This window comes from Urocitellus parryii, chromosome 2, assembly GCF_045843805.1.
Source record: "Urocitellus parryii isolate mUroPar1 chromosome 2, mUroPar1.hap1, whole genome shotgun sequence".
Lineage (NCBI taxonomy): Eukaryota > Metazoa > Chordata > Mammalia > Rodentia > Sciuridae > Urocitellus > Urocitellus parryii.
The window spans coordinates 192,922,090-192,946,207 of NC_135532.1; positions in this window are offsets into that span (position 1 = coordinate 192,922,090).

The following is a 24,118-nucleotide window of genomic DNA, read 5'->3' on the forward strand; positions in this document are numbered from 1 at the left end:
ATCCTTCCTTTACAACTGCCCCAAGCATTGACTTTTGTATCTTCCAGAAATTCCCTAAAATTACTTTATTATTAGGGAATAACAGTGGAAGCTGCTTTAATGAGTGGATATATCTAAGCATGCTACTTTGCAGGAAGCAATCACTTAATGCTGATTAGAAAGTCAATTGTGGATGGACAGCTGAACTGTCAACTAAGAAGGCTAAACACCCCAAGAAATTACACACACAAACACCTAAAAACACACACACATACACATAGCAATGCTACAATCAAAACAGGCATTGCTTTGAATCAGAAGGGATATTTCCTAATCCACAAAATTTATTGTATCCCTTCACAAAAAGTTGAAGAAATAGACATGATTTAAGAGAATTTTTATCCAACAGAAAATACCACAAAATCTCTACAATGAGAGTTTGAGAAAGAAGAAAAACAGAAAAGAATAGGGAAAATGACAGATAAGAACAAGAATCATGACTCCAGATATAATCATGAATTAAAGTATCACAAAGATAAAGCCAAAGACCTCAAAAGCCTAGAAAGTCACACTGGAAATTCTGGATAAAAAAAAAAAAAAGAGGATAAAAATAATTTGAGAAATAAGTGCCATTGCAAAGTTAAAAATTTCAGCAAATTAATGGTTCTATTAAAATAAGTATAAAGAAAAATATCATGGTAGAAAAGACTGAAGTAAATATAGACCTAAATTAGAAATGCAAGCAAAATAAAATGAAATAGGGAAGGACTTTTCTAAAATTAAGGAGAAATGATTAGTATACCAATGAGGGTCAAACTAGAAGTAATGACTTTTCTAAAGAAACACTTTTTCAAAAAATCTAATATATTGTCTGAGATGTTATTTCAGAAATAAAAATAACAATAAAAATTTTATTGTACACACAGGAAAATAGCTCAGGATTCTTTGCAACAATATTCATAGGAGAATGAGAATTAATGAAAATTTACTACTTGTTAAGACTGACTTTTTAGGCAAGATTTCACTGCTGTGACGAAAAGACCTGACAAAAACAATTTTAAGGAGAAAAGTTTACTTGGGGGCTCACCATTTCAGAGGTCTCAGTCCAAAGACCAAATACAGCCATCTCTACTCCCCAGGCTTGAGGTGAAGCAGAGCATCATGGTGGAAGAATGTAGGGATAGAAGAGGAAGCATCTCAAGACATCCAAGAAGCAGAGACTTCACCAGCCAGATACAAAATATATACCCCAAAGGCAAGTCCTCTGTGACCTATCTCATCCAGTCAGCTTATCAGCCTTCAGTACAACTCAGTTAATCCTTATGAGGAGATTAATAGATTAATTCACTGATTGGGTTAAGGCTTTCATAACCCAGTAATTTCACCTCTAAGTCTTCTTACATTGTCTCACACATGAGCTTTTGGGGGACACCTCACAATGGAATCATAATACTGGCTTAAGGTATATTTTTCCTCACCATAAAATAAATCTTCACAGTAATCCATGTTACTTATTATTATAATAACTTTACATATGAGAAGATTTTTGCACTGAAAGATTAGATAATATTCACAAGATTACAAATAGAGGAAGTGACCATATCAGAATTAAATTAAAGCAATTAATGAATAGTCCAAATGTGGTAGAAATAGACACACAGAAGCAAAGAAAGACAACAAAGGTAACAGAGCAAGACTAGTAATAGTGCATAAAATACCATAACTTTGTATATAGATAAATAAAACTGGACTAGTACAGTTAGCAAAGCCACTAAGCAGGTTACATTTTTAAGAAAACTATACTTTGCATATAATAATCATATTCCAAATAAATGGTTAATTATGCTTAAAATTAAAAGAATGGTCAAAGTTTACTAAAGAAATTATAACTAAAATCTTGGATTTACAAATTATTCCATATAAGGATAAACTCATGGTCAAATGCATTAAATAGCACAACAAATAAATACTGCAAAATAAAGATCTAATTACCCAGAGTAATATACAAAGCATTTATCATCAAAATTCACAAATTAAACTCATTGGAACTGGTAGATTAGTCGATTGCAGGCAAAATAATTTCCTGAGTCTCATAAATGTGAAAAAAATTACATTTATATTATTTGGAGAGTTACCAGCCAATATGTAATTGGAGAGGTAGAAAAACAAACAAACAAAACAGCATTAAGCATTTTGGTCTATTTTCTCACCCTCAAGTCTTAAATGCTATTTGAGATGTTGGGAACCTAAGTGGTGACTTTGGCAGGCTGGGTCAGGGGGAGCACAACTTGGACTTCAGAGCACATCAAGGAGAAAAAATTGGGGTACAACTCCTAAATTCTGTTGAAACCCAGAGGAGACAAATCCAAAGTAAAAATATATCATCAAACTAAAGCTTAGTTCTTAATTTTTTTTCAATTTTTCATTATATTAAGTTGACTTGTGTTTATAAGTACATTTAAGTTAGGTATAATTTGGGAACAAAACTATATCTATAATAATTATAAAAATATATAATTGCTAATATATTTTACATTCATACTTCAGGAAGAAAAACATAAGGAAAAAGATTAACATTAGAAACATCAAAATGTGACAGAAAACTAAAAAGGAAGTTTTTAAAGCAGTTCTTTGGTATAAACAAATGGATTTAAATAAAGCTCTAATTAATGTTTCAAGGAATTAAAAGGCAAGATGAAAAATTTCATGTGAATATTTTAGATCATATAAATTAGTACCAAATGGAAATTCTAAATTAAAATATAAAACCTAATTATCACCTTTACTGACAGAAATAAGGAATTCATTAGGGAAGTATAAGTCAGACAAAAATGTCCACACAGAAGCAAAAAGCCAAAAATCCTAGGAAGCACATAAATGTTCTAGTAAGTGTATAACAAACTTACATATTTAAAACAGATGAATCAAGGTTTGTGAAGAATACAGCTGGGTCAGGAGCTGCAATTAAAATGTCTGGAAATAAAATGAATCATACATTTAAAAGGGCTAGGGACTCAATAATTATATTAAAAAGTGAACAAATAAATAGGTCAAGTACATCTTAAAAATATTCAAAGAGGAAATACACATTATGATTACAACAGAAAACATAATAAGAAATTTTTACTTCCCAAAGAGGAAAAAAATGAAGTGAATAAAATGGTAAAGTTCAAGATAGTGGAATGAAACATGGAAATTTCTTCAGGGCAAAAAAAAGAAAAAAAAGGAAAAATTGGCACAAATGGAGTAGAAGAAGATATGGCAGAGTAAGAAACTCCACAACCTACATTTTCCATGAAACAATGAAAAATTTCTGTCAAAACCCAGAAAATCTAATATTGCCTGACATCTGGCATAATGACCAAAATCTCATGCCTATCTTGATTTTAGTTTTACATCAAAATCATTTGGCAGGGGCTGGGGTTGTTGCTTAGCTGTAGAGCGCTTGCCTAGCATGTGTGAGGTCCTGGGTTTGATCCTCAGCACCACTTAAAAATGAATAAATAAAATAAATGTATAGTGTCCAGCTACACCATATATATATATATATATATATATATATATATATATATATATATATATATTATGATTCTTTATATATATATTTTATATTATATTATATATATATTTTATATTATATTATATATATATAAAATCACTTGGCAAAAATTTGAGCATTTTTCCTTCCCTTTCCTCTTCTGCCTGGCTCAGCAGCAGCCATACAAGCACCACCTGCCTTCTGGGTGCACGTTCTTAAAGAAACAGGATGGATCTCATCCACAAAAAATTTGTATTTGACATGTTTTGTGCGTTTCTGAAAAATCTGTTCCAAATGTGTGATTTATTTCACCTGACTGGGCACTTGCTTCGAGCTAGGCTCTGTCCCAGGAAGTTTTGTTGAAAATATTTATAATCAAATGTTTTTGTCTCTGACTCCAGAAGCAGTGGATAACAATTCAGGGCAAACAGTAGAGAAACCAATGTTTCTCACATTGAAAATGAAACAAGACAAAACAAAGCAAAAAAAAAAAAAAAAAAAAAGCCACCCAAAACAAGCAAAATGTTACTCCTTACTTAGTTTATATCATGTATAAAGATGGCAAGATATTCCTTGTATGTTTGTTTTATAAAACTTTATCTAGGAATATAGAGTCAAGAGATTCTTTCTGTCTTCAAAGAAGTAAGCAACTCTGTTGTGAGGTCATATGGGAAAAGGCTATGTATGCATTCAAGGAGTAGAAAAAGCTCACCAGCTCCAAGTCAGAAAGAAAACAGATTCCTCAGTCCCAAACCATAAGGAAGTGAATTCTCTGCCCTCCACCTCAGGGAGCTTGGAGCTCTCAGTAGAGTCTCTAGTGAAAACACAGCCCAACCATCACTTCCCAGGCAGCCATGTGATATCTTGATTCACAAACTCACTAAATTCAGCGTCAGCTATCTGATGTGGAGACACACTACTGTAATCCCAATGGCTCCAGAGGCTGTGGCAAAAGGATTGTAATTTCAAAGCCAGCCTCAGCAACTTAGCCAGGCACCTCAACAAGTTGACCCTGTCTCTGATTAAAATAAATAAATAAATAAATAAATAGCAAAATAAATAAAGAGCTGGGGATGTGACTCAGTGGTGGTTAAGCAATCCTGGTTCAATTTCTTGTACCAAAAAAAAAAAAAAAGAAAGAAAGAAAAAGGAAAAGAAAATAGCCCCAGCATCTGACCTGCAAAAATTATAAGTTAATAAATGTAAGTTATTTTATACTCATCTCATGTAATCAATTATACCATTCTAGAAAATGAACACAATGTAATTACAGAAGTAAACATACTTCCTGATATGCAGGCCCTAATACCAACTTAATTGTTTTATATCTCCCCTTTTCTCAGGATATGCAAATTCTATTTTTGAAACTATTTTGGTTAGCTTTTTTAGTGCTGTGACCAAAAGACTTGACCACATTTTTTAATAAGGAAAAGTTTATTGGGTGCTCATGGTTTCAGAGGTCTCAGTCCATAGATGGTCCACTCCACTCCTCAAGGCCTGAAGTGCAGCAGAGGACCATGGTGTAAAGACATAGCAGAAGAAAGCCGCTCAGGACTTCTTACCTGGAAACACAGAAAGATTTCTCTTCTCAACTAGGACAAAAAATACACCCCAAAGGCATGCCCCAGTCGCCCACATCCTCCAGCCACACACTTCTCACCTACAGTTACCACCCAGTTAATCCCTATCAGGAGACTAATACACTGATTATTTAGGTCTCTCATGACCCAATCATTTCACCTCTACACACTCATTCACTGTCTCCCACATGAGCTTTTGGGGGACACCTAGTATCTAAAGCACAACAGTAACAAAAATAAATTAATTTTTTTTCTAGTCTTATAAAGTATACATCACAGGCATAGAGCTAGAAAGGCAGCAGATAAAAGCAGAAGAAAAAGAAAAGTGGGAAAAATTATGAAAAATGGTAAATAAAGCTGGGAAAATGAATGAGTTAATACTTCTAAAAATTTAATTTTATTTAAAAAAAATCTTGTCACTTCCTCACTAAACATTTATGATCCACACACTTAAATAATCTGATGAAATATCATTCTCTCTCTAGCTTACTAGGATCTTGCCACCTGCCAATTTATCCTGGCTCATCTCCTGCTTCTTTAAAGTAGCTCCCTTGTTCCTGCCATTCTGCTTGCATTTACATTGAACATGTAAAATAAGTTCTCCCCTTAGGGTCTTTTCATGCCCTCTGGATGGAAGGCTTATATTTGCCAGTTTCTTGGAATTCAAATCTCAGTTAAGTCACCTTCTGATAAGGACATTCTCTTCCCTTTACTTAAAAATGATCCTATAATTATCATTTGTTGTAACAGTCCATAAAACACTACAGGATTTTCAGAGATTTTTTTTTCTTTTTGAGAGTGTGCATCTTTAATTTTTTATGATCCCTGGTGGAATTTCATTAAAAGAGCAAGGACATTCTGTGCCTTATTTTCCACCATATCATAGTGGCCTCAATAGAACCCGGTACATAGTAGGTTCTCAGAAGATACTGTATAAATTGATGAACTTTTAAAGAAAAAAATGCCAGATTTTTCATCTTTATTTAAACTATCTCTTTATTCACCCTCCTTTGAAAAGCAATTCTGTATCAAGATTTGTAAATACTTTTCATTATAATTCCTTGTTATAAACCTTCAAAGTGTAATACTGTTTTATTACAGAGAAGCTTAAAGTAGTACTCAGAAACATATCACTATATTTACTATATTTGTTTTTTAAAAGCAACTCTTTGATAATATTGCTTCTTAAATAGTGTGCACTGCTTGAAAGGAGACTTTCCATTTATTAGACCAGAAACATGTTTGAGAGAGGTGACAGAGAAATTGGTGAGGTTGATTGTGCTATAGTTTTAAATAGTATATTCTGTTATTTGTAGCTCATAGAATGTTTTCATTTTTTTTGCATTCATTTTTAACACCATGTAAGCTCTGGTACTGAATTAATTATTTGTTCTTTTATTTATCCCAGTGAATTTCATGTGATTATAAAAGATTCATTTGATTTTGTTCAAGTAAATTATAATTTTTCCACAGGGTTATCTTTTAAATTATGTCCTCTATGTTATTTGCATATTTGTATTAGAATTATTTTTAGGACATGAGTTGTGAATTATTGCTGTTTCATGCATCAAACAATCTTATCTGTGTCACTCTGAAGATGTAAATATAAATTCCCATCATGAAATTTATTCAAAATGATTCTTACAAACACCTAAAGATTGAAATTCTACTTGTAGTAATACAAATCCTCTCCAAGCATCAAAGAACACAGCGTTCTTTTTGACTTAGTTTTGTGGTGATTAAAAAAAAAAAGGCATAATAATTGATAGGTCTTATCTGCACAACTGTCAATTTTGACACACTTATATTAATAGACTAATAATGTTTGACATGGCTCAATGATAATGCATGCATTCATATCACTAAAATAAAAGAATAATCATTTATTATATTTTGGAGTTGAAAAGCATTCAAGTTGCTAGGCTAAACAATAGTACTTCACAGGACCCATGAATGCTAATTTTCTCTGAAAATTTTGTGAGAATCTCAAAGACAAATGATCACCCTTATCTCTCTATTTCCATGACATGAATTTCTTTGGATCAATGCTCTAAAACCAGTGGGGAGAAGAAAAGAAAATAACTGGCCTGTGGTCTCCTCTTTCTCAGTTCTGAGACTGCAAAAGGAGGACAAAAATAGATTTGATCTCATTTACTTATAAAACCACTAACAACAAGTAGAGCGCTCATGTATGCATGAATGGATACTTTCGTATGGAATTCATCTGATTTTGATTTATAAATGATTATTTCAAATCAACCTAGAAAATATATATTCGTGAGGCATAAAACCTTGGAAAATATCAGATAAGCTACTCAATTTGAGGTGTAAAGTGAATATTTCTTGTAACCTGAACACTTCTTGGTGGTAATCTGGACTCCAGATGTGATTTACAGGAAGTAGGAGCCCAGGGGGACTGCCCGGAGTGTACTACATATTCTCCTTTCTTCCCTTCTGCCTCTTTGGCTTCTTGAGATTATCAGTGAAACTTGACACGGAGTGAAGCTTCTAGCTCAGGGGATGCTTTACACAACTCACCACTTTCACCCCTAAAAAGCTCAGTAGGAATCCACAGAAATCAAGTTATAGTAAAGTCATACTCATGAGCTCAAGACTGTGCTAGGCACCGTTATCCTTAGGGAAAGGTAGATGCTGCAACTCAGGGCACTTCACCATACACTTTCTGTTTGTTTTTCCTTTCATTTCAAACTCTTTATCCCTTTCTTCTCTGAACTCCTCCGGCTTCCTCCTCAGTTCTCCAAAGTTGTGCAAAAACAAGAATTTTTGCTACAATTTTTCCTTTATTCCTAAACTGTTGTGCATGTATTTTATATCCTTATTGTCATTTTTCAGTGTTTCTTTGTGGTTTATATCTTAACCCAAAGCTCTACTGGATAACTTTACTTTATTTTCTTACTTATTTCATTCCTTAATATTTGAGTATCAATCAATTGACACTTTGCAGAAGTTAATTTTCATTTTCCATAGTTTTTTTTAGCATTTATACATTCAAATATATCTTTTTTCTTTATAATCCTAATTTTATATAATTTGAAAGATTTTTTTCAATTTAACATTATACATTTTATATTTTCTCCTATTACTTCTATAATTATTTTTTAATGTTTAAATCAACCCAGAATTCGTTTTTTGTATGGCCTTGGGGATTTTTGTCCAAATTTATTTTTTGCTCCAATTAATTGTCTAGTATATGATCATTATGTATTGAAAAATTTATCAATTAAGTGTTCTCTTTTTATTTTTCACTTTTTCTTCTTGGCTGTACATCATTGTTTATTGGTTCATACTAGAAATATATAACAGTAGAATTCATTTTGACCTAATTATAAATACATGGAATATGATTTGTTCCAATTCAGTCCCCAGTACTTACCTTTACCCTCCACTCCTCCTTCTCCCTGTTCTTCTTCCTCTACTCTACTGATATTTCTTTTATTTTATTCATTTTTTAAAATTAGTGTGCTATGTATGTACATAATGGTGAAATTAACTGTGGTATATCCACTATGAACATAGGAAAGATTCATTAGGTCAGATTTGTCAGATTTCTCTCTTCTCCTCAAATAACTCCTTCTTCTCCCTGATCATACTTTAATTTTGATGGAATACCCTCTTCCCCATTTCATTCCTTCTTTTCCCTTATTTTAGACTAGCTTTACATATCAGATAAAACATTTGACCTTTGACTTTCTGAGTCTTGCTTATTTCACTTAGCATAATAATCTCTAGTTCCATCCATTTACCAGCAAATGACATAATTCCATTCTTCTTTATGGCTGAGTAATACTCCACTGTGTGTGTGTGTTTGTGAGTGTGTGTGAGTGTGTGTGTGTATCACATTTTCTTTATCTGTTCATCTATTGAAGGATGTGGAGAAAAAGTGTACCTTTTTCTCCACATCCTCATCAACACTTTTTATTATTTGTATTTTTCATAATTGCTATTGTGACTAGTGTGAGATGAAATCTCAATATAGTATTGATTTGTACATTATTTACATACATATGCATAAGAATGAATTTAGATCCCATCTATCACCCTGCAGAAAATTAAATTTAAGTAGATCAAAGACCTGGGAAATATACCAGAAATTCTCCAACATATCATCATAGGAACAACCTTCTGTAGGTAATACCATTGAGTGGAAGAAATAAAGCTAAAACCAATAGGTGGGATAACATCAAATTAAAAGCTTCTGCACAAAATATAAAATAATTAGAGTGTGATGCAAGAATCTATAGAATGGGAGATCTTTATCAACATAGTTTATTATTATCCAGAATATATAAAGAACTCAAAAAATTTAACACCATAAAACCAAATAGCCCAATTAATAAATGAGCAAAATAATTTCAAAAACCCACTTGTTAACATAAGAAATACAAATGGCAAATAAGTATACGAAAAAATGTCCAACCTGTCTAGTGCTTTTTTTTTCTTTCTTTTTTTTTTTTTTTTTGGCGAGGAGCAGGGTATCAGGGATTGAACTCAGGGGCATTGAACGACTGAACCACATTCTCAGGCCTGTTTTGTATTTTATTTAGAGACAGGGTCTCACTAAGTTGCTTAGTGACTCACTATTGCTGAGTTTGGCTTTGAATTTGCAATCCTCCAGTCTCAGCCTCCTGAGCCATTAGAATTATAGGCATCTGCCATGGTGCCCGATTTTCATTTGATTTTTTTTTTCAATTTTCCACTTAACATTATATTCTTGTCTGTTTTGATCTGGGTTTTCAACTTTAGCAGTATTTCAGTATTATTGCTATTTCATAATATTCTATGTAAATATAGCACATTTTTCTCTTCTAATATGATGCAAATGTTTACAGATTTTAGCAATTAGGAATAACTAATAAATGTGCATGTGTGTGTATGAATTATTGAGTGGTCTGTTAAAACTTTTTCTGTATATTTGTGCATTTTTATAAATGGTGTACTCCAATCGATTTTTAAAATACATAACATTAACATAGAACAAGACAGAAATAATAATATTTTAACTTTATTGATAAGATTCATGCACCTTTCTCATTTTAGGTTCTAAGAAGCAAATTAGTGTCAACTCACTACTTAAAACTTTCTGTGTATTTAAATAAACAATTAAATAAATTAGAAAATAAAAATAAAAGCGTTAGAAAAATAAGTTTTATATACATTTATTTTATATACAGTTACTTTAAATTATAAGAATATATTGGCTGGGTATGTGGAGCATGACTGTAATATCAGGTTCTCAGGAGGCTGAGAAAGGAGGATCATAATTTCAAAGGCAGCCTTTAGTAACTTAGCAAGACCCTTAGGAACTCAGCAAGATCATGTCCCTAAATAAAATTTTAAAAAGAGCTGATGATGTGACTCAGTGTTTATGTGTCTCTGGGTCCAATCCACAGTACCAAAATAAATAAATAAATAAAAAGAATATATTAATACAATATTTTTCTGATGTCATAGCAATTATAAATAATAGATGATTTAAATTTTACTGTAATGGTCATTTCATAAAAATTCACCTACCAGGCTTATAAATAATGCGCACATGACTAAGAGAAAAATCTCTTATAGTTGTAGTAAGAAAATATTTCAGTTAAATGGTATAATAATTAAAATATGATGAAGTAAGAGACTTTCAGTAAATTTGGAATAAAGTAAATAAGTGTATGAAACAGTTTTTAATGACTTCCAGTTTTAAATAAAATAATTTACACTCCCCAAATATTGATCTAAATTGTTTCTTCCTAATCATTTACTCATTTAATTTATTTTATTCCTATAACAATCTGGAAAATAGATATTATTAATGTCATCATTAATTCAAATAAAACAATCTTAATTTGGAAACACTAAGTAGTTTGTTCATGACCTACAGAAACTGATAGAATCAGAAAATTCCAGTTTGAAATGCATAATATTTATAATATTCAGCCTTCTTATTTCTGTCCTATACCATTTCTCTAAAACATGTCTGGCACTCTAGATATACGTGTATCTATGACTCAGAACCATGTTCCACTCCCCATCCTACAAACTTATCGTAGTCATTGTGTTCTCAAACTTTCTTTTTCTTCAAACTTCCCTATGGTTAAAGAATAATTATTTTTATATGCACTGGTGATGGTCAAAGGTCATAGTTATTTACAAACTAATTTCTCTCTTCCATCCACATGTTAATAAAATCAAAAGATAACTTTTAGGGAAAACTGTATTATTCTGTTAACATTATTGATATGTTAATATTAAAGATAATTTATTTTAACTAATCTATGCAATCTCAATGTGTGTAAGACATTGTACAGAAACATAAAAATATTAAAAGGGCATCCTTGTGTTCAAGATGTTTATTATCATTGAAAGGATGCTGGTAAATAAAAGTAATAGTCAATCCAAGAAATATGTAATAGGAAATGACACAGGAAGATCTCAAGTGTTTTCAGCATCTACATGGGAATAGAAATATCAGCAATGAATCATTTCAAGGATGACAACAGTGGTTTAAAATTTTAACTACACAATACAATACAAAAATGTGAAAAATCCTAGTGTTATCTTACAACTATCTTTCCCATAATCAGGTATAGAATTCTCTACTAATAGTTTTCCTAGATATTCTCCAGAAGGAGACATTGAATTTTTTTCAATTAATAATAATAATGATAAAAGTGGAAACAACATATTTGGGGTATAACCATAGGTAAAACTGATAACAAGTTTGGAAAGAGAGTTTGGGAGGATAAGAAATTTCCCAAACAATATAATAAAAAAGAATTATTATGTTTTAACTAAGGGAAAATAAATCTTTTCTTTTTCAAGTTAATTAATGTGTTTGTTTTGTTGTTATTGGTGCATTATAGTTGTACATAATAGCTGGGTTCATTTTGACATAATCATACATACATGAAATTCAATCAACTCCATTTCAGTCCCCACTACCTCACTTTTTCCTACTTTTCTCCTTTCCCCTGTCTTCCTTCTTCTGCACTATTTGTATACCTTCCACTTATTTTTGTATTTTTAATTGATGCTTTATAGATATACATTAAGTTAGAATTCACTGTGGTACATTTATACATGCACCTAGCATAATTTTGTCAAATTCACTCCACATTTTCTTCCCCTTTCCATTTTCCTCCATCCCCCTCAATCTCCTTCCACACTCTGATCTTCCCTGCATCTATATGCTATCCGGCCCTACCCCTCTTTTCCTCTTTCTTTGTTCTAGCTTCCACACATAAGAGAGAACATTCAATCCTTGACTTTCTGAGTCTGATTTATTACACTTAGCATGATGTTCTCCATTTCTACCCACTTACTGACAAAAGCTATAATTCCATTCTTCTTTTATTTATTTATATATAACAGCAGAATGCATTACAACTCTTACCATATGGAGAGCTAAACATATATAGAACTTAATTATTCATATCACTGATTATATACATAGTATACTCACACCAATTCCTGTCCTTATACATGTACTTTGCATAATAATGATCATCACATTCAACCATCATTAATTACCCAATAGCCCCTCCCTTCTCCTGCCACCCCTCTGTCCTATCTAAAGTTCCTCCTTTCCTTCCATGCTCTCCCTACCTATCCCACTATGAATCAGCTTCCTTACATCAAAGAAAACATTCGGCATTTGGTTTTTGGGGATTGGCTAACTTCACTTAGCATTATCTTCTCTAACTCCACCCATTTACCTGCAAATGCATAATCTTATTCTCTTTTATTGCTGAGTAATATTCCATTGTGTATATATGCCACATTATTTTATCCACTCATCTATTGAAGGGCATCTAGATTGGTTCCACAATTTAGCTATTGTGCTGCTATAAACATTGATGTGGCTGTGTCCCACAAGTATGCTGTTTTTAAGTCCTTTGGGTATAGACCTAGGAGAGGGATTCCTGGGTCAACTGGTGATTCCATTCCCAATGTTCTAAGAAATATCCATACTGCTTTCCATATTGGCGGCACCAATTTGCAGTCACACCAGCAGTGTATGAGTGTACTTTTTCCCCACATCCTCACCAACACTAATTGTGTTTGTATGCATAATAGCTATCATTCTGACTGAAGTGAGATGAAATCATAGATTGGTTTTGATTTGATTTTCTCTAATTACTAGTGGGGGAAATAAATATTAACCACACTTAACAAGTGTGAAGAAACTGAAAAGAACATGCTTTAATTATCTCACCAATCAGGAAAGGAAGTTAGGGAATTTATCAACTAAATCAATGTCTGTCATTTGTTGTGAATTGTTTATGAGAACAATAATTTTTTGATAATTCTGATTTTTTGCTTAACAAGTTCAAAGTCTTATACAATTTAGACTACTATAAAAATGATCATGGCTCCTTAAGTTTATCTCCTACAGTTTTGGAGGCTTCTGAGATTATTATACCAGTAGATTTGGTGTCTATGGAGGGCCCATTTTGGGGGATCATAAATGATATCTTTTCATTGCTTCTTTACATGGTAGAAAAAGATACAAGATTTCTCCCTGGGCTATTTTTCAAAGGCAATAATGACATTTTTTAGGCCAATTATTTTACAATCTAATCACTTCCCATGTACCTCATCTCTTAATATCATTGCCTTGGTGGTTAAGATTTCAACAATAAGAGTTTTGGAAGGATGTCTAGACCGTAGCACTCAAGAAAACTTATCAACTTCTCAGACTCTTTCAAAATTGCAGTCAAGATACAATACCTTTTTCTTCACATTGGAGAAAATAATTTGGTATAGCCAATTATGATTGATTTTCAAAAAGTTCACCAATGTAGTAAGCACCTGAATATTTGTCAGGTCTTTCTTCCACCCTCTGGTATCCATATGATATCCATATATCAAATTATGCCTTCCAGCAAGAGAATACACCACTTCCTTAGTCATTAATAGAGTGACCTGGCCTGAAGGTCTGAAGAATCCTCTCATAATAAACATTCCTTTATATCTCAGTGTGAAAGAAAGTAAGAAATAATAGAGGCTAGGCAAAACTGTGAATGTGTACTGCTGTCTATCCAAGTACAAGCAAAGGAGCTCATGCAAACGATGCTCATGGATGAAGAAAACTCAAGAAGACATAATTCTTAGATCAATAACCTCACATTAAGAACCAAAGGCTAAGAAATGGCTCATGTTTGGAAAGTTTGTGAGAAATTGTTATTTTACCTTGCAGTAACTTACAACATTGATGCCTGGCTTCTGATATTATTAAGTTATAGAAGTCAATAAACATCCTTATGGTCTGAATTTTTATTTTGTCTCTTAGGACACCATGACATATTAATCATCATTACATCTACTTCCTGATTACTCATCCAGTATAGCTGCCTGTTGTGGTAATTTTTCTCAACCTTACTTTTAAAGGTTCAGTGCAACCATGTGACCCTCTATCTACTATCACTGCTCATAGAAGAAGTCCATGACAGGATTTCCACATCCATAACCCCTGATCTACCAGAGACACATCTACCAGAGACAGCTACCACTAAAATTTTTATCACTCAGAAAAGGAGATACTTTGGATGGACAAAAACTCTCTCCTTCACCAAATTTTAGTCAGAGTTCTATGAGCCATTTTCTCAATGATGCCACATCCATGATAGCTTTTCTGTCTTGCTTGTCCAGTCATGCCTAAGCAAATAATCGAGCCAAGTCAATCTCAATCTCAATCTCTCTCTCTCTCTCTCTCTCTCTCTCTCTCTATATATATATATATATATATATATATATATATATGGTGGACACAATATTTTTATTTTATTTTTATGTGATGCTGAGGATTGAACCTAGTGCCTCATGCATGCTAGGTGAACATGCTACCATTGAGGCACAACCCAAGCCCCAATCTCTCACTCCTGATATTTCATTACTCTTAATATATGTTGACCTTGCTCTGCCTTGGTTAGGACTCTTATTCAATGTGTTTTGAAAAATTCACCCTACCTTCAACATCAGCATTTGGTAATTTTCTATCCACTGAAACTTCCCTCAGCTCATTTCTTGGAAATAAATCTCTATTAGTCTTTCTTGTATTTTGAATTGAATATAGTTCTACACTTAAGTCTAATTCCCCCTACTGCAAGCCACGGGAGAGTATAAAATATATTTTTACCACTTTAGCCAGTGTGGGACTCTGTATTTGAAAGGACTCTTCAGTGGAATATAGTTAGTTAATAGATTATCTGGCTTTTATCTATTTTTAAATATTTTTTTTTACTATGGGTATATTTTGATTATCCCTCTGTATTCTGTGAAGGAAGATCCTGATTTTCCACTTCATTTTCTGTTAATTATATTTTTCAAGTTTCAAGGGATGTTTCCAGAAGCCTATTAGGATTCATTCCAGTCTTCTAAAATGAGATGAATGCTCATATCAAAAACTGTCCATTTTCAAGTTTTCTGTTCTCACTCTAATGCAGCACCATAGAGATTCACTCCCAGTCATTAACTTTGATTTTCTGTTGGAACATATTAGTCATGTCTGAAAAATACTTTGAGGGATAATGTCTTCTGCTCCAAAATAAGAAAAACACTACCCAATAAAGTAAAACACTGGTTATCCAAACAAGGAAGAATTGTGAATATATTAATTGATCATTGATCACCCCACAAAGGAATTTCTGATTACTAAGACTGGGATTAGTTCCAAGTATATGCATTTCCTGATGTGTTCCCATATTATTCATATTATTCTGCTGTTTCTTGTCTACTTTATTTGTTAAGGGAAAGAATTTAAATGAAGTGGGGATATATTTAGAGGAAGGCAAGCAACAATTGGAATGGCATCTGCCTTGAGTGAGTACTTACCACAGGCTACGAGAAAAGTGTATCTTCTCAGGAAGGCAGTTAATTACATTGGCCCAAATGGTTCAGGGGAATCTATGTTTACAAGGTTTCTAGAAGCACTTGAACCTACCCTAAAAGAGTATTTTTTCCCTCAAAGTCTTGCCGTTTGCCGTGAATTCCACTATTCTTATAATTAGATCTTGGATTGAAATTTTAGCAGATTGCCTTTAGGAGATAAAGTTATCTTTCCTGCCATGGAGGTCTTCTGGATTTCATATTATGCTACCACCTGATATTAAAGTGTTGGTATTAGGATATTTTTTTTTCGGTGTTTTAATTGAAGTTGAAAGTAATCTGCAAACTTTATTCCTATTCCAACTTCTGCCTCAAAGTACCATATAGTCTCATGTTTTATTGCAAAAAGGTAGTCACATGTCCACATAATTTTTAAAAAGCTCAGAGGTTCAATTCTGTAAGTTCCTTGAAGATACATAGAACTATTTGGTCAAAGCACTAAACGGTATGTTTTGTGTTTCTCTACAAAATAATTGGTACAGTGTTCTTTCACAGATACAAATATGCACACATACTCGCACACACACATGTCCAACACTAATATAATCACATTCTACCCCTAACAAAAATAACCAGTGCCATCACTCCATCAACTCAATATGATGAATTTCTTAGTGATGTAAATAAACACTACATCAGAGGATACAGGCTCAGGACAGAAAAATAAAGGAGTTTCAATTAAAAATTATTTAATCCTATTAATACTGAAATATTCTTCCTAGGTCTCTCAAAGTAACCACAATCCATTCAGAATAGCCAGCTTTATGTCTTAAATGGTAGACCACTGCAGTTTAGGTAAAGGTTTGAACTAAGTGCTCCCAGGAAATTCTATTCTCAGAACACTTTATACAAAATCTAAGAAGTATGGCCAGTCCTCTCTGGTGACCTCATTATCTTCCCAATATGTGTCTGAGGTGAAGAATGATTTTGTCAATCAGTGTCCTGGAGGACCAGTTTAGGCTCAGTGAGAGGATCCCTTTTTATCTTTCAGGTCTTTGATCTTCATGGGGTGCAATTATCAGGCCACTGACTCTTCTGTCATTTTTGTCTTTAGGGAATCTCCTGCAGGCTTCAATTTTCAGATATATTGTACTTTAGACCTTATTTTGCTTCATGATAGAGTTTTAAATTTATGTATATCACTGTTTAGAATCTATTTTATCAAACCATATTTGCTGCCCTGCTCACTTGCATAACATGAAAATCATTGAGACATTTTATGTTTTCTCTCATATTTTCTGGAAAATCATAAAAATGAATAAAATTCTCATAAGCTGCTACATTTTACAGGAATTTTTACCAGTTCTTTTTAAAGACATTTATATTTTATTAGTCAAACAAAATTACACAGCCAACAACACCTACTTAAATGACTGCACATATATAGTTTCAATGATAACTGTCATTGGTTTAGTAATCTAGAAAATTAAATGTTTATCACAATATACTTGTTGTAGCCAATCAATCATAATGCTTGAGATATATTTCCTAGGAAAAAAAATAGTACCTACTACTCATCCAACAATCCAGTCCTAGATATTTATCCAAATAAAGAATAATATAACCAAACAAGGATTGTGCCTGAAAGTTCATAAAAATGTTATAATAAACTAAAAGTGTTGAGAATTGAAGTTTCAATTGTGTTGTTCTGTATGAATCTGATGAAATAGCACAGAGTGATCAAGAAGATAGACTAATGATACTTTTCACTACATGGAGAGTTTTCAAAAACCCTTTGCTGACTGAAAAGAATAGCCACAGGAGCATACATTGTATAAGAGTATCTATTTAAAATAATAGAAAATTCACACATGAAATGACAGGAGGCAGATCAATTTTTACCTGTTTGTGGCCTACAGGAGCAGACTGCCAGCAAAAGATCCATGAAATAACCGTAGTGCATAATGGAAATGCTCCACAGCTTGATTATGGCTTTGGCTTCATGAGTATATTCATTTTTCAATATCACCAAGTTATTGAGTTAAGTGAGACAATTTATTTTATGAGAATTATATACAAAACTAAAATTGAAAATAAGGACTAATGAGAAAATATTCAAGATTACTAAAAGAACAGAAACTATAATAAAGCTTTACAAATAGAAGTAGTTAGCTATAGCTAAGAGAGATGAATAGATTTTTTTAGGCTTCCTCGGACTAGTATGTTAAAACCTGAACTCAGGAGACCAAATTTGTGAGACTAATTTGTTCAAAGTCTATGAAATGAGTGTCCTTTTCACAGTAATGACTATAAAAATGACTCAGTATTTTCAACCAGAAAAGATCATGCTGGTTGTATATTAGCCTAATGTATTACGCAGGGTTCTCTAAATGAACAGAACACACACACACACACACACATGCAGACACACGCATGTGCATATACACACACACACATACATGTATGTATGTATAATTATGAAAAGGAGATTTATTAGATTGGCTTATACAACCAGAAACTGTATAGTTTCAAAACAACTGTCTCCTGGCTGGAAAGCGGGAGGAACCCTTAGCTGTTCCAAGAAGCCAAAACCTCAGAACAAGAGAGAACAATAATGTCACTCTAGTCTAGGAGGAAAGGTCTGGATACTCCCTGGAGAGTCACTGGCAGAGTCTGTTTCAGAGCTGATGTTCAAAGTCCTTGGGCAATCCAATCCTAGCGCCAAACAAGAAACCTTCCCATCTCCACTCAAGAAGAATCAAGCTGACATCTGCTGCTGCTTCCTTGTTCTTCCAGCTTTTGTTCCATCCAAGCCCCATAACTATTGGATTGTGCTGCCCACTCTTAGGGTGGGTCTCCTCTTTAGTTTGCTGTACCACATGCCAATCATTTGTAGAAACACCCTTATTGAGAGACCAGAAAGCTTCTTAATCTTAGGCATGTTTTAATTCAATGAAATTGACAATTCAGATACATCACACCTAACTTCTGATAATTTTAATATCAAACCCTATTCAGTATGCATCCTCAGCCCAGCAAGATTTTATGGTCATAAGCTGTGGGACTCAATAATCAAACTACTTTAAGATGTCAAGTTTGACCTTTCTCTTAATGAATACCTTCCTTTTCATTCCTATGATGATTTATAATTAAAATAAAATAATATAGCAAATAAATCCATAAATATTAATAATTTTGTTTTAAAATTAGAAATAATATGTTCATTATTAAAATGCTTGCAATATGAAGGGAAGTTGGAATATTAGAGACATAAAAATTGTTTTATTTGAGATGAAAATATAAAATTTATTCTAAACTTGAAGTGAAAATATACCAGGAAATTTAATTTGGAAGAAATACACCTAAAAATTTTATTAAAGTCCCTGTAGATGACTAAATTAATTCAACTCATAATAAATCTCATTAAATTTTTAAGATTTGTAAAGTACTTGATTGCATATAAATGATCTGTATAAGAGTGCTCAACTGGATATCTATCGTACTAATAGGGAATATACAATAGAATAAAATTTTATATTTGTATAACATTACTCAACTGGATATGTGTAGTACAAATAGGAAATATATAATAGAATAATATTTTATATGTATAGTTAAACCTGCTTGTTAAAATTTTAGTTCTTAAGATTGCAGATGTAGCCATGTAAAGATTATTTATTCTATATGATTTGCTTTCATGGATAGTAATAAAATTAATAAATAAATTAATAAAATGATTAAAATTCCATTAAAACATCAATATCATATAAAATTTAATTAAAAATATAATACTTTGATATGAATTCAAATGCTTTGCATGAGAACTTAAATTTAAACCTAAAAGAATGAATGTGAATTGAAAACCTGCATTACTTCAGATATTCCTTTAAGTAGTCAGATTTACTCTGAGATGTCAAAAGCTGACATCACTACTGAATGGTGCAGGATCAGCATCAAATGTAATTCTGTTGGGGAAAGTTAAAGCACTGTAGTTTTTCAGGCAACACCAGGATACAAAAATAAGAAACTCAAAGACAATGTGTCAAACAGAACTAGGTGGCAAAGTATTTGCACTAAATCTAAACTTCCAGCAGATGATAATAAGCTAACAGCAACAAAATCTAATTGTGTTAACATCTTTGTGAAAGCAAGGAAATCAAATAGGCAAGAGGAAAACACACACACACACACACACACAAAACAATGAATATTCACTGCAAAAACATGGGAGATAAATTTAAAAATATCAGATAAGAAAGGATCAAAACGTCTACTGTAAGAAGGATCAAAGGCTGGGTCATTCTCTTATAAAAACACTAAAGTCTATGTTTCAGAACTCCTAGGTATGACAAGTTTCAACATTGAAGACAACTTGCCACAAAGGAATCCAAAATTAAACATGAAAGAGACAAGCGATAGATAAAATAATGTGTGCATGCACAAGTAACCTATTTAACAGCATGGTTATATGGCAGTAAACAAAGGACTAAAATATTTAAGATATAAACTGGAAACTTTAAGCCAAGGATTTTATATTCTGCAAAAACACAAACTAATCACTATAAAGTTTTTGGTGTACATAGTTCTGTTAAGTCCTTTTGGGGTGAGCTTTCAGGGTGAGCTGGCTTTGAACATGCAAAATGGCTAGAGAGAAATACGCATTGAGTATTATAAATACGGTGTCATATATATAATTATTAGAAACTGAGGAATAAGAAAATCAAAGGAAGAGCGTATAGGTTTTTGTGCTATGATACTATAGATAAAAGTCTAACTATTAAAAAAATAATGGTTAGTATTTGTGAACAATTTATTTCAATATTTTAAGAAAAATATCAGTCAATAGTATTTCTATGACATAACTTTTGAGTGAGTAAAATATAGTAGAACAAATAAAAAGTTTGCAATAATTGAATTTTATCATTTCTTTTGTCTTTTAATACTGGTAATTTCTGGAACTGAAGAAAAGTAATTTCTGATACAGTAGAGAAGAAAAGAAAAAGGAGTTACAGAAATAATAAAGAAATTTAAATAAGCATACATTCTTAATTTGGATTAGAATTATGATCATAAAATATTTCACACTGACGTATACCTACACATATATAATTACAATTTACACACATGCACACACAAACACACAGACTGCACACACCAGTTTTTTATAAAAAACAGTATCTGCTAAATAGTATCTCACAAAAAACATTTGGAGAAATTTGTTCCCAGAATATAAGCAGAAAATACTAAAGGTGAGGCTAGAAAATAAACATCTTTTCATGTAAGATATTTAAACAGATTACAAATTTTTTCAAAAGATTACTATTATATTTTGGTACTGGTGATTGAAACCACTGAGCCACATCCCTAGTTCTTTTTATTTTTATTTAGTGACAGTCTCACTGAGCCTTGTTAACTTGCTATGGCTGGCTTTGAACTTGCAATCCTCCTTACTCAACCACTTGGATTACAGGCATGAGCCATTGCACCCAGCCAAAAGATCTTTGAAGTAAACTTGTAGGTACCATCACTAGCTAAAGAATAGAGAAATTTTGCATTAACAATTGTAACAATTAGATGTATGAAGAGCCATCAATATTGTTAATGAATTAACATAAAAACCAATGTATAAAAGAAGAAATATTTGCACTCAAAAGCATGTAAGAAATCAATTCATCATCTTGAAACTGCTTATTTTTTTTCAATTTTCCTTTTTTCTTGTTTTGTAATATCCAGCAAATTAGCAGGTATATACATTATTTATCAATGACTCTTAATGGCAAAATAAATATATAAATAAATAAAACAAGCACACATATATATGATATAATCTTAAGAAAACCCAGCTACAGCACTTCCAAAATATAGAAGATAAGAGTAAAATTGAATCATTTTTCAGTCTTCAATTTATCTAACCAAATTTTACAAATTGTCTGTTAATCTATCATCCTTGAAATTTATTATCTTAGCTTCTAAGACACCACAGTTACGCGGGTTTCCTCTAAGTTCTCTGGCAGTCTGTCTTGTTCTCTTTTGCCATTACCTCCTAATTTTTGTGACCTCTTAATTTAAGGGCAATCTAAGCCTCAACACTGAGAAATTTTCTTTATTTCTTCTATTAGTCTCTTCAGAATAGCATTTGTTTTAATGTTGCTGAATACCATATATTTACTGAAGATATTCAAAGGTATGACTATTGCAAATCTCCCACTGGTATTTTGCATCAGTTTATGCAGCTAGACAAGATGCATCACATTTAATGTATCCAAGATTGAGCACATGGTAGTCATCTCCAAACTAACTTCCACTACAATCTCCTCCATATCAGTTCCAATGAACTCTACTTAATTTGTTGTGTCTTGAGACCAAAAATGTCAACATCATCCTTGATTACTTACTGCATGATTTATAAAGCTCTGTACAAACTACTACCTCTCTGAACTTGATTAGCTTGTATTACTTTCACTTTTACTGTCTCTCTTCTTTCCCCATTGGGGAGAAGAGACCTTTGATCTACTTCAGGTAAGGACAGGAGAACTCCCATTTTAGAGCTCTTTTCTTTCTTTCTTTCTTTATTTTTTTTTAATATGTCAGATTGAACCTTGGGGCACTTTATCACAGAGCTACATTCCCAGTCCATTTCTATTTTTTATTTTGAGACACGGTGTTACTCATTTTTTTTAGAACTTCACTAAATTGCTGAGGCTCTCCCTGAATTTGGCAATCCTCATGCCCCAACCTCCCAAGTTGTTGGTGTTATTGGCCTATCACAGGGATTTTGCTCTTGCTTGCCTATGTCACACATATATAAAGACATTAAAAGAAGTTTCCTTAATTTCTTTAGGTGTTCACTTAAGATTTCCATATACTAAATTCCCTTGCACATATGATGTTATCTTTCCCTGCTTTATATTTTTATTCTTGACACTGTGAACACCAATTCTCAAAATAATACCTGACCATCTTATTTATCTTCTATTTCATGCACTGCAATGTGCATTCTACTAGAGTAGAAATTTTCTCTTTTTCACTTCTTTAATCTGGATGCAAGCTACAATCTAAAAACAAATATTTACTTACTACATATGTAAGTGAAGAGATGAAGAGGCATGTAGTAGGTACTACAAGAAATAACTTATAGGAAAAATATAAATTATTTTTCATTATCTTTGAACTACTTGTGGAACATTAAAGCAGAGATATATATTACATATATAGTAATAAAACTATGTAGTTCACATAAATTTTAAGAATAATTCTATTATTCATTAAGTTCAATATTCCGTTTCTAAAGCTTAAAACAAAGTACCAGAAAAATTGAAGTGAATAAGCACAGGCAGATCATGCCCATATTGAACCTGAATTTCCTACTATTGATACTGATTTAAATCTTTGTAATAAACTAGATTATTAAAATGTGGAGGCTTTGTAGTATGGTAATAGACAAATAATAAAAATACATATTTGGGGGAAATGCCTATTTTTAGGGGAGGTAGGTAAAACATAAGCTGTATGAAAAGTGAGAATTAGTACAAAAAATATCACAGAGATAAATTTCTCTGAAGTGAAAGAGAAGATTTAAAAAAGCGTACATTCAACAGTGCCAAATACTGCAGTGGGATTAAGTAGGATGAGAATAAAACCTAGGGATTGGATTTATTGATGAGGAATTCATTAGTAATCGTAGCCAAAGCTCCTATGTAGTGATATAGATGGGAACAAATTTAATGCACTGGGGAATGAAGAGTAAATAGAGACATTGGCATTAACTGAGTTCTATAATGAAAGGAGACAAAATAGGGCATGACATTGTATGGAGGATAATTTCAAAGGCAGGAGTTTTTAAAGCATGAGAAAAGCCAATGTATGGGTTGACTGAAGGAAAAGACACTGGGGAGGGGAAGCAAAGCAGTTAGGAAGAGAGGTACCAAAGGCTGAACGAGGTCAAGAACAATATGACAAAGCCTAGAAGGCCATTTTTTCCTTTCAAGTCTAAGGTATATCCGGTGGAAAATTTGGAGGTCAGGAGCATGAGAATATCTGACAGAAGGCTTCACAAATACATTCTTTATCGAGAAGGATCTGAAAAAATCTGTTCATGTTATGTCCTCTCATTTTACTTGGGTTACATTTGTCCTTTGGATACTATCTGAGATCCAAAAGCAGCTTGGTATATTTTCAGAGAAACAGT